Source organism: Anarhichas minor, unplaced genomic scaffold (assembly GCF_050575085.1).
Source record: "Anarhichas minor isolate MPS153535 unplaced genomic scaffold, ASM5057508v1 ptg000041l, whole genome shotgun sequence".
In the NCBI taxonomy this organism is placed as follows: Eukaryota; Metazoa; Chordata; class Actinopteri; order Perciformes; family Anarhichadidae; genus Anarhichas; species Anarhichas minor.
In genome coordinates this window covers 2247431-2259559 of record NW_027466487.1, presented here as the reverse complement: position 1 = coordinate 2259559, position 12129 = coordinate 2247431, and positions in this window count along the sequence as shown.

The window sequence follows — 12129 nt, the reverse complement described above, 5'->3', positions numbered from 1 at the left end:
AGACTTGTGATTTCTTCTCCAAGCCGGTGCCAAGAGACCATTTTGAGCTCCAGCTCAATTCTCCTAAAATGTTGCCATTTGTGGCTTGTGACCCTGGACCTCTGGGGTTTCTCTCATGATCTATATGGCAGGGCAAACACAGTGTATTATCTCGGATCATAATCGTAAGGGAAACACAGAAAGCCAATAATAATGATCTGAGTGAAACACCACATAATAACCTCCCTCTTCAAAGAAGATTGTTCCCGAAAAAATATTCAGATCTACATCAAATTCTAACCACTTAATAACAATAATTCAACACATATACGTTCAACAACACGTTGTCTATATTATGGAAAGCATGACACATTTCTTATTCTGTGGTTTATTTCTACATTTTAAGAGGAGCTTTAAGACAGATAGTAGAGGAATGCAGCCTGAGGGAGCATTGCCCCGGGGAAATATTTTTCAACGAGGGTTTAAGGGCTCTCTCATTATCAATATATATTGAGAGAATAAAAATGTAGGGGCCCCTGAAAAAGTCCCCGGGGGCATCTGCATGCAAGGGAGATCCCGCAGCACTATATCACAGGTTAATCTCTGAGGGAATCATCTGCGTGTGGATACATGAGGCACATGTCGGTGCAACTGAGTAGCAGGTCGGAGACAGTGGGAAAAAGCAGGGCGCCAAGCTCCATTAATGTTGCTGCTGCCATGTTTGCTCATCTGTGCAATTTCCAAATAACGTCATCACTCAAATACACTGGAGGATATGCCTGATGCCTGAGGCCTGTCTCATGTTAGATTTACTGCTACTTAAATATCATGGTCTAAGCTATTCATTGATATTAATACTGTTTTTGAACAGTTTATTTAAATATAATGTTTTATGTTACATTTGTTGAAATTCTCTTTACACCCTGACACTAATTATTAAATAAAATGCTCTGATGAAAAAAGAAAAACAATGTGACACCTGTGGCTGTCGCAGGACCGTAATGTGGTGATTGGACGGGCTACCTGCCGCCTCACCTGCGCGCACCCTGCGCGCACCCTGCTCGTGCACACGTTGCTCGTCACCGGAGTCTTCTGCTAGTGAGTACTAAAAAAATATCCATGTTCGTTGTTTACGCTCATTTTGACATGTTTACGTTGATAATAATAATTTTGGGGGAGAAGCTTTGGAGGGAGGCCTGAAGAAACTTCATTGTTTTCCGACTTGTGACTTTGTCTCTACATTTAGGGACTTTTGGAGTTGGTGACTATAGCGAAGTTACAATCCATTTTGGGAAAGAAAGTGATATTCCAAATCTCTCAGTTAAATCGTAGGTGTACAATCTTCTCCCATGAATTTATATTGTCATAAATGAATGTTAGCTGTGTTTTCAATCGTCCTGTAAATGTGGTATTTATTTATTTCACAAACTGTGGACTTATAATTGAATACTAAAATATCAAAAGTAATGTTCTGCTCTACAAGTTTAAGAATGACAACACACAAAAAGGGTCTGACTGATGCATATTCAGTATTCGGGGAATTGAACAGTGGAGCTTATAAAGAGAAAACAATCTCAATGTAAATCCAACTTACTTGTCACTGTGCACCACAAGAAAGGTAAGTTGGACCTTGTGTTGAGATTTTGTGAAACTCAGCAACTCTTAATAGATGTTTAATGTTTAAAACTTTAGGTTTGCAAATGAAAGCCCGACGCTAAATTATGGATCTGTTCTTCCAGGAGATAAATCAAATTAAGGCTGCCGTGTATTTATTTTATGCTTCACTTTGGTAAAAGTTGTTTATCTCTGCTGTGTGAAACCACAGTGGGATCCAGAGGGAGCATGAAGTAAACATGTCTGAACAATATATGAGAAGTTTTAGAAGTCAGTACAGCCGTGATAAGCTCTGGAGAGTCACTGTATATTTCACATAATTTATAGCGAGGAATGAACACGGTTTCATGTTGAGTGACTGGTTTGGGTAGAGGCCAGACTGTGAAACAGCACTGTGACAGATCCACGGTGCTACATCACAGTTTCAACAGAACAGCTCAGTGTAGGCACGCTGTTGACTGAACATAACGCACCACCAATGTAATGTAAGAATGTGTTACCCGACCAGAAGGGAATGTGTGCCCACGCTGGCGCTAGGAGTCGTGACAGAGCATTTCTTTTGACAGAGTGGGAAATCATGTGATCATGTGATTTAAATGCATAGGATGCCGCAAATTGTGGTACACTGAAAGTTAATGGCAGTTCCCCTCACGTTTTGAAGTTCAGCTGGCACTGCCACCTCATATGGCCTGGTGTTAATCTGCCATGAACAAGCCTGCATAATGCCAAGAGTGTAGTAAAAGTGTGTGGGAAACAGGTGGCCTGGACTTTCTCTCATTCCTGGTCTCAGCGCTGGCTTCTGGACGCAAAGTTGGACAGCCTGCTCTCTCATGGGGGGGGGGGGGGGGGGGGTATTCCTCCCGAGCCTCTTTATTAGTGAGTGAAAATAAACTTCAAATATTACACTAGTGTTTACATGTGGATTTGTGCAATGCAGAGTCAGTTTTAGTGACTGGGTTTAAAGGAGAAGCTCATTGTTTTGGAAAAGACTTTATTTGCTTTCTTGCTGAGTTGTATGAGGAGGTTGATAGTGCTCAAATGTTTATACGGTAAATATGACGATACCGCCAACAGCTTACCTTAGCACAATAACTGAGGCGCACAGCTAGTTCTGTCCAAAGATCAAATCTGCCTCTAAAAATGACAAATGAATATGGAATTAGTTTAATCTGTTTGAGGGTGCTAGTAGGCAGAGTCAGGCTGTTTGTCATCTGAACACATCTTTGACAGCTCAGAAAATAATAAGAGAGCATAAATATCACTTTATAAAAATCACCCCATATATACATGAAAGACAACAGACCGCCTCTTTTGAAGGAATGCCTATACTTCTCATCTTCTAAAGACCTTGTCCACTGCTATCACTTATATCTTGGCCGCAGCACAGAGCGTAATTCCATGGATTTGAAGAAATTGATAACAGATTGTCTGCGAAACTTCTTCTGGCACCAGACAATGGGTATAACACATCACGACTGTGTGTTTTCTTCATAAAGTGGTTGAAAAATCTGAATGCTCATTTAGTTTGTGGCTCGATGAAGATGAAGGGCTGTCGCTGGATTTTGGAAATGTTTCAGGTGGAAACTTGATGAAAAAGGGAAACGATATTTGACACTATATTGGTCGGAAACCATACTGAGTTACAGGTTTAAGGTTATGCCTTATTTGACTGGCTGCTCTATGAAAAAACTCATTTCTATCCCTCTGAACTAAGAAGTCATTGATGATTACTGATACCAAGCAGTTCTTAAGCGATAATTGCTTTACACTCGTCTCCTGCGCATCATGTTTACACGGGTAGTATCTTGTAACCCCAGTTTTTCACACTAATAGATACAGTCAGGTGTCAGTCAACAATACACAGACAGCCTGAGGAGTCACGGCAGCTCCAGTTCTCTGGTGCTGCACTTGGACAGAGATGAGAGAGCGCGGAGAGAAAGAAGGAGGCCTGCTTTCCATAAAGTTCTGGTATCCTGTGAGGCAGCTCCACTTCATAATCATAAATCGTCTAGATGGAAATTTGGGGTTCGTAATATCCCAACGTAACGGGGAAGTTTCAAAATCAAAAGATGAACTGGCGTTTCTTGTGACAGTTTAATATCAACGGAAAGATTTTGAAATTTCCCGAGGTTTCTTTTCAGTTTTATTTGAAGCTTAGCAGCGAGAGAAAGCCGCTACAGAAGGTTTGGAGTTCAGTGCGAGTTCAGTTTGCAATAAAGACCTTTTCTTCCTATGATGGACATATATTCTAGCTCGTTTTCTCTTATCCTCAGAGCTAATGGATGTAAAAAGTTAGTATCTGTGATAATGTTTTTTTTTAATTCTGTGATTCGTGTGATCGACCCAGCACTTTCATCTCTCTCCTGGAGGCTGTGGAGGACCGAGGTCCCCGGCCTCTCCCTGGCTTGTGCTCCGGCCAGCTCCAGCCCATGCGTGTAATGCTGTTTGTAATGAGAAATCTAAACAGGGAGCAGCAGTGAGGCATGACAGGAATGTGTTTCCATTGGAGGGAGCTTCATGCAAGAAAAAGAGAGGAGAAAAAAAAAAAGAATAAGAAGAAACGTTGAAGCAGAGTTGTGTCCAGAAGGAGCGCTCACTTTGGCTCCAAAGCGGAAGACTAATGTTATTGTACATTGGCTGTCACTCTGCCAGCCCTCCCTCACCAATTGGTTCCTAGTCCCCTTACCAGTTTCTCCCCCGCCTCTCTCTTTCTCTCTCTCTGCTTCCCCGAGACTCTGTTTGCTCAGGTGGACAGTGACACAGTTCTGAATGAGCCCCAGTCGTCCCCCCGTATGAACGCATGTCTGTAGACTTTGTCATCGACTCAATGTCCGGAGGGGCCTGCGGAGAGCTGGAAGTTGACACTACAACCTGGGTTCACTCTGGATGGGGGCGGGGGTGGGGGTGGGGGGTGGGGTGGGGGGGGCAGGAAGTTGAGGGACAAACACTGTGAGGAACTAAACAGAATTCGGGGGAAAATGCAAATTCAAAGAAGTGAGTGGCATAAACAGAGAGAATAAACAAAGGTTTAGTAGAAGATGGGGTGGAAAAGGCGGAAAAGAAAGATAGAGAATGAGTGAGAGCGAGATGTGGAAAGAATCCGACCACCCATTTTGAAAATTAGAGAGGGGTGGTTGTAGACTGTGGAGGCTGTCTTGGTTTATAGTCCATGGAGGACGTCTTGAAACAGCCCTGTTTAGAGTTTATTTGATCATGCCACGCCGTCTCAGACCCGCTGTCAGGAATCTCATTCTGCAAAGACTAATTACATGTAAACACTACATTAAAGTCTGCAGGCCACTCCACTTTACTATTTACCTTTTCTTCCTAACAATCCTGACATCCCTCCACAGATTGTTTTTTCTCCATAGAAACCTCCTCTGCTGGTGTTTATTTGTTTTGCAACTTGCATGCAATTCATGCTGGAATGGAGGGATACAGATTTCAGCGAGAAGATGAATAACATATCTCAGTTTGAAAGGCTGCAGAGTCAGCCCCACCTACAAAATGCAACTACATTTCACTCTGAGCATAACCAGGTTTTCCAGTGAAAAGAAGAGTTGAAAATATCAACGTTCAAGTTGCCAAAACATTTAACAGATACAGTATATTATAGAACTGGTGAGTGTCACTGTCAAAGTGGTTCAACACTCTTTATAAAAAAAAGACAACCAGGAAATTCTGCTTCATTAGCACATGCATGGGTGCTGAGGAGTGGTCACTCAGTGTCAGTCACCTGCATGGCCGAGCCGGAGAACGTAATTACTACCACATGGGAGCCAAAGGGCCGGAAGAGAATGCTTTTAAGGCGGCCAGAGAGTTATGGCCCCCCAGATCTTTTAGCGTATAAAATAAACAAGGGAACTGCTACTGCGTGCAAGTGTATGTGCGTGGGTTGCTGTTTGTGTCCTTTTCTATTTTGTTTTTCCATTTTATGATAATGATAGCTGTAGAATGCCTGACCCTACCTGCTATCCTTGTTAAGTTAGTTACAACAGTGGGGTGAAAAGAAGTATTGAAATATTTTTACTTTAGTAAAAGTCCTGCATGTGTATCATAAAGAGGGTGCACAAAAGTATTACAAAATTGACTTTTAGTATCAAAGGTAAAAGTACTCATTAGGGGACAGGAAGGCCTGCAGCAGTGTTGTATTACTGACTCTTTATTGCTTCAAGGTTTAAGGTTCAAGCGGCTAATTTGAAATGTACCAATTTATCATATCTTATCAGCTGACATGTAAAATCTCCAATTAACGATATCAAATACATTTAGTGGAGTAAAATGAACAATAATAGTCTCTTGAATGTAATGAAGTAGAAGTATCTAGTAGCATAAAATGGAAATCTTCAAGTTAAGTACAAGTATCTCCCAATGGTACATACTTGAGTACATGCTCTTATTTACATTTCACCTGTGTTTAATCAGGATTAATATGTAATCAAAACAATGATAAAACAGGACACACGTTTACACAATTAATGCAGCGTGATCACTCTGTATTCGTCAGGATATGACTTAAAAATAGGTGACTATAGCGTTGTATGTTGTGTGATTCTTACACTGACACCTGAGGAGTGTTGATATTCAGGCTGGGCCAGCAAACCCGGCAGCTGCCTGGGAGGTGTAATAGGTTGTCTTACAAAGCACAGACAGGAAATGAACCCTGGTATCAAGCTTGAATCAGCTACATCTGGACTCAATTATTCATCCTGGTTGTTCTTGGCTGGTGATAAATGATTTAGTCGCACCGCTGACACCATTTCTCAAGTACAAATATAACTCTATGATATAGCTTAATGAAAAAATATGTGGGAAAAAAAGCTATTTTTTTGGTCCTTAGATGAGGAGACTGTTTCCACCTGCAGCTGGGAGAAGGACTATTCAATTATATTAATAAAATATATTGTTTTGGCTTATTGGTGATCAAATATTTGCAAAGGTTTATCATCACAAAGCCTTTCCAGCTGCTTGATTTCTCTCCTCACTATGTTTTTTCTAACATTAACTGATTAACTGTGTTATTACACAAGCAATCCACACTATGACTTCTGTCATTTGAAAAATAAAAGCAAACACATTATTATCTTTATCTTGACAAAACGATCTGATATTGAGGCAGATGTGGGTATTTTGTTGCCCTTGCACGCAGGGTGGAGAAGAGTGAAAACATTCAAATATCTTCCCAGTCCAAATCAAACACTGCCATTTCTGCTTTGACCACAGGAGGAAGTTTAATAGCTCCTTGGAGGTTATGAACTGTTGACAGTTAATAAGTCATAAAATTCCCCCTTAAAGAGGATGCTAGATTCCATCTGCAGGGTACCCAGTACAAAGAGCCGGAAAGTAAATATCTCGCAATGGCAGTAAGTGGACTGGAATCTCTCAATGGCTGCTCATGGAGAGTCTCTAGAGCATGTCCCTCAATGTTTCCTGATTTCTAGAGGCATGAAGAAATGACCACATTACTGAGTAATTTTCCCTCAAAGTACACTGACTTTTTTCACTTTTGGAGAAAATGGGGCCTTGAGAGTAGAGGCAGCACATTGCAGGCAACTGACCCTTCGTGATTACACCTCATATTATTGTACTTGTCATCTATTTTCTTTGGCCCTTGGGATGTTTGCCATGGTAACAGCACACAGCGGGCTGTCTGGGTTGACCCATGCTGTCCTTTGCATTTCCCAGCTTTGCTGTGATGAAGGGAAGTCTCTGCCCATGATCCCTAACCCCTGATGAGGAGGGTTCTCAATTTCAGCTCCAGGTCCTGCATGGGCCTCATATCCCTCTCTGCTCCTTTGCCATCACCGTTCCACCCCCCCCCCATTCAACCACAAAGGGCATCCCTTCCATGAATAAGCAGCTATTTTCTTTGCCAAACTGTAGCCTTCTAGATTACCTAAACTGTCCCCTCTGGCCTCTTAGAGAGAACAAGTGCTGCTCGTCAGAGCCTGAGCACGCTTAACATTTCGCTTGAAGAATTTGTTAGACGTTTTAGGAAATACGCTTCTTCACTATCTAGCCAGTTAGATGAGAAGATCGGTACCACTCTCGTGATTGCAAGGTAAATATCACGCTACAGCTAGCTAGTTAGATTAGCTTAGCATAAAAACTGGACACAAGGGGCTGTCCTAGGGAACAAAATCTGCCTACCAGCACCTCTAAAGCTCAGTAGTTAACACTTTGCGACAAAAGGGATTGTCATTTAACAATTAGCAGAAGATACATTTGCTATCAACAATTTGTGAGTTGCCAGATTAATTAACAGTAAAACATAAAAGCGTTGATTGAAAAAAGAATATGCAAAATAATCATGTGGCGTAAGGTTCCTTAAAAATCAAATGTCCTGCTTCAAATTAGTTATATATAAATGTAATTTTAAGCTAACATGGTTGGCTTTAGGGATAGTTTTTTTGAAGCAAAATTAAGCTAATTTACTCCCGGCAGTCGCTACATATCGAATGGAGGAAAGTGGAATTAATTCTTTTCATATAATTCTCAGCAAGAAAGACTGTATTTCCTAAAATGTCCTTTAATAGCGCCTACTAGGAAGCATAACTACCTGAAATCATTTCTTAGAGTTCCCCATCTTTCAGCAAAGACTGGTGCTGTTAAAGCTATAACTGTACATGCTGCTTTGACAGGTGTCCCTGCCATAGGCCTTAAACAAGCCCGGAGCACTGAAGCAACCAGGCTCCACGTTGGTGATGAAGTATACAGTCACAGATTGTAAAACAAAAACTAAAAACAGGGACGCCCATGAAAGCTTCACCTGAGAACAAAACTAACAATGTTTTGGCTGACTCCTCTCAAAACTTTGGACAGCCTTATCCTCGGATACACAGAGAAGAAAAGTTGTGTTTTTTGTGTCCTGTGGGGTTGAAAGAAGAAAATCTATTTACAAAAGCATGAACATATTTTATCACTAGCAGCAGGGGCAGGAGTGTTTTAATGACCTGATCCACAGGCCTCTGGCTGGCTGCAGGCTTTCTCAAACTGCAAAGAGCCCACTGGTCTGCCTGCCAACCCTTGGGGCAGCATTGAGATGAAACAGATAAGATGATTGTCTCTAATGAAATCCAGATCTTTGGGTCTGTCTGGAGGAGAACTAGCTGGGCCCTTTTCTCCCTTTTCTCCTTTTCTCCTTTTTTTTGAAGGGGGTGTTCCATATTGATCTTGAATTTGAAGGGAGACTGTGGAAGTCGCTCCCTAATTCAAACCAGAGCTCCTGTACTAGCCCCGGTGGAGCTTTGATACCGTTTGAAGTTCTGCAAGCGAACACGGCACCGTCAGCCTGCTGGACCCTGTTGTCATGAAAACCCTAATTATCTTCCTTTACGGCCTAGTTTTTACACAGGAAGGGAGCCATTATGTTCTTTTTTTGCATTTGCATCTCTCTGGGGCAAGTGTTAAAGGTCAGGGAAACGCACCCAAATACCACATAACATGAATACAGCAGGGCAGACTTATGCGTGTTTGAGAAAAGGTGACTCACTGCAACACAAGCAATACTTTGGCAGGCATTTCTTTTGTTAAACATTTCTTGAATTACTTACTTAAACACATGTTCCCAAGGACAGTTGAAACTCACAACGTTTTGCAGTATTTTGACACGGTTACAGTAAAGAGCCTCTTTGTACCGTCACCTGTGCATGTTGGCTCTTTTGATTGTCACGCTAACTCACTGTCCTCTATTTTTTTAAAAGCACAGGAAACTGCATGCGTTGTGAAATAATGAGCCACTCTCCTGCTTCAGAGAATTATTTTATTAACTCTTTGAGTTTGGTCCTAGAAAAAAAATAGCAGTCTAATCACAATACATTATTCATTCTTATAATGTGATAATACACGTTTAATACAAAGTAAACGCAGCGCTGTTTTTCCTGATGGTTTTCCAGTTGTGTTCAGACGTCGTCCGTGGAAAATTGATGTGCCACATGTATTTCTTTGCTCTTGGATAATGTACGCTGGAACCAGACTATTTGGTACAAAAACAGCAGAACATGGCCCAGACTAAACTGCTGCTTTTCACGCAGTAGATCTTGTTCATGTATTTTAAAAAGGAAATCGTGATTGGCTGCCAATCACCTGCATCAAATTACTCAAATGATAAGCTCGGATTTAATTCATTGCACGAGAGAGTTTAAGCTTTATAACCTGTTTCGTTTACTTTGGATGAATACAAAAGAAACACGTCAACAGCTGAACTCATGCACAAGATGATTGTAATGAAACTCTCAAACAAACTAAATTAAGAAAAGAGAAAACAATATATTCAGTTAGTCTGCCCGTGAATTTATTATTATTCATATTCTCAAAATCTAGACAGGCAGTGTTGAAGTTAATAAAGGTTGAGTGAAAATGTGTTTCAGTGACAAACTTATGTGGTTCTACTGCTCAGGAATCCAACCACTCACATTTACTGCTTCATGTAACATTTCTCTAATCTGATTCCTGTCTTTTACTAGAGTGTGACTTCTCTATAAAGGATTTTCTTGCTGAATAAGTTATTGAAGGTCAAGTCAGTTATCACCCAGATCTTATCAGACGGGCCAGTGTGGCTGAATGAAGGGCCTTAAGTGGTGTCGCTCTGCCAAGGGGTCACAGAGAGCTGCGAATCAAAGAGGGAGCCAGAGGTTGACCAAACACTGTTCTCCCACTGCCCTTATGAAAAACTATCTGCCAAAGACTAGCGGTCCTCTTTGAACTTGATTTAGCACTAAGGTCACAAACAGCCGGTGTTCTGTTATGGAGGACAAAGCCAGCACCCTGATGACATGGAGATAGAGGAGATAAGAAGAGGCTTATGTTGATTTACACTGAGATTATCACTGGGTTCTCAATGGGGTCACACACCGACTTCATTGTTATAATTTATAACTATTATAAAGCTGCTCAGGCTATTCAACTTGAAGTTGTCACTGTTATGCAAAGGGGAGAGTTAATTTCATGCGTGTAAATATAAGCAATGATTAGATATACATATTTACACAAATTGTAGTAATAATACTTTATAAAACTAATACATTAATGACTGGCTGTTTTATAATATAATGCATCAGACTTACATATAAGTTTAAATTGGAAAAATACAAAATGCTTTTAATGATTAGCATGAAAAACCATATTTTTTATCAACTAAACAAACCATAAAACTAACAGCTAATAGCTTCTTATTTATATCAAACACAAACAAACAGTTTTTTCATATTGTTACTGTTGTCGTTGATGTCATTGTCTTTGTCATCTGACCAGGCGGCTCCTCTGTCGGTGGACTGACGGATCCTGACGCAGAGTGTGAAGAGTCAGCGTGCAGCATCGACGCTCCTGTTGGGATGTGAGGAAACACTGGATGAGCCATAACTTGTATAAAACATTAAAGCCAGGTGTGAACTTGCCTAAAGTTCACACCTGCCTAACGAGATTCTTGTTGGTGCCATATTTGATTTTAGCACAATTTCTGTGTTCTTATACATTTTAAAAAGCCACTTGACTTTTTATTTAAAAAAGGAAGAAATTAATTGCATCTTTAACTTCAATGACAGGCGGGAGGGAGGAATTTGGATTGATTCTTGACAATTCTTGACAACAATTAAGTTTAAGTTTTGACTTGGCATCACCTTGATGTCCCTCAACAGGGTTTTCATTTAGTTTTTATAATGCTACTGTTTTGTGCATTTTGTGATTTTATGCATCACTAAATATAATAGTTGGTTTGTTGTGCATGTTCCTTTTTACTCAAACAAAATGACCACAGTCTGTGTCAATGATGCTCCAATAGACTCTCCCTGCATCCACATAATGCTCTCTAAGAATTCACCCAATTGGAGAAGAATAAAGTATTTAAGATGGTTCACAATGAATAAGGAGATCATGGTAACTCCAGGTAACAATCCAACCATTATCAGCGCGACGTTAGAGTCCCGGTATTCAGTGTCGGTGTGACTGGTGGGCCAGCAGGTTAATGAAGGCAATGGGATTAATACCCGGGGAGTGGTGGAGCGCCCTCGGGACAGGAGCAGGGATGCTGCCTCATTAGAGCCCTATTAGCCCCCGGGCAATACACTCATTGGCTCAATAAGGGACAAATTGTGCTCTGCCTTCATTCACATCCAGGAAGACGTTAAATCAGTTGAAATTTAAAAAAAAAAAACTTTTACACACATCACATATTTTTTTTATTATAAGAGAACTGTATTGAATTTATAATTATATAAATATTTTTCAACTTTTCACAGTGTGTTGGGTAATTACCTCAGGGAACTGATGCAGTTGCTTTATACGCTTTACTAAATGTGTGATTCAGTTTCCATAATGAGTGAAACGCTCGTCAAACAGTTTACGTTCTGTAGTGAGGTATTCTTTTTCTCTCTCCCCTCAGAAAATAATCCTTTGTATTTCATGCTCAAACTGGGGCTAAAGTTATATACTCCATCTTGATTGAACATAAACAGGGATGTTTGAAATCACTGCGTTGGACTACGACTGCCCTCCGCTCCATCTGTATGTTTATACTTCCTGTGAGAGGCCCTCTATTTA